Source organism: Meles meles, chromosome 16, assembly GCF_922984935.1.
Source record: "Meles meles chromosome 16, mMelMel3.1 paternal haplotype, whole genome shotgun sequence".
Classification (NCBI taxonomy): domain Eukaryota; kingdom Metazoa; phylum Chordata; class Mammalia; order Carnivora; family Mustelidae; genus Meles; species Meles meles.
The window spans coordinates 5,705,549-5,706,712 of NC_060081.1; positions in this window are offsets into that span (position 1 = coordinate 5,705,549).

Sequence of the window (1,164 nt, forward strand, 5' to 3'; positions counted from 1 at the left end):
GAAGGAAAGCTGTTACAACATTGTGATCAAATATTACAAGTTGGACTTTGTGAAAATACATGACTCATAGAACATGGGAAAAATGATGCCTTTCCATCACTAGTGATGCTCAACTTCAAAGCTAAAACATACTTTATATTTTGAATGGGAAGATTAAACAGCTGTGCAGGAGCTTTGTTACCACCTCAGGGAACGGGTTCTCAAAGGTAATAGAGAAATAGGTCTGAAGCATTCCCTATGAGCAAACTATTAGTGTTTCTGGATTCAATACAGTGAATGGATTTTGTGCAGAGTGAAGAAATCAGAAAGTCACTCTAGCATGGAGACCTGTCTCATGGAGAGTTAGATTTCTCTGATTATTTTTTAAATATTTTATTTATTAATTTATTTAATTATTTTAATTATTTAATTTATTTATTAATTGACAGAGACAGCACAAGCAAGGAGAACAGCAGAAGGAGAGGGAGAAGCAGGCTCCCTTCTGAGCACAGAGCCCCATGCAGGGCTTGATCCCAGGACCCTGGTATCATGACCTGAGCAGAAGGCAGATACTAAACCATCTGAGCCACCCAGGTGCCCTGATATCTCTAATTCTTATGTTATGCCTTCTTCAGGAATAATGAGAGAAACTTAGAGGACTTTATCAAATGCTAGGTATGTATAGACGCTGTAATTTTCAAAAGAATAGGTGCTTGGTAGAAATTAGTTAGCAAAGTAGTAAGAACATCAAGTTTGATGGGATCAACTGGAGGGATTACCTAGGTGTGAGCTCCATCTCTGCCACATTCTATCAGAGTAACTTTGACAAAGTCAACTTCTTCCTCCTCTCCTCTTAGGTTCATCTCACTTGTTGAAAAAAAATTCAATACTACATTTTACATAGGTTGCTGTAAGAACCAAATGAAATACTACAGATGAATCATAAATGGTGAGGAGTTAAGCTAAATCACTTACTGAATTTTTAAAAGTATTTATTTTATTGTGAAATGTTCCAGTATTTGAAATGGTAGGAACTATACGGGATATATGCATCTAATGACATTTTGTTTAAAATGCTGCTAGTACCCTCAATTTCCTTGTTATAATGGCCACACCTACTTTTCCTTGGTTCAAATTCAACTCTGATAACTTTCATTCTAAATGTAGTGGTTTAGGATGCTGATT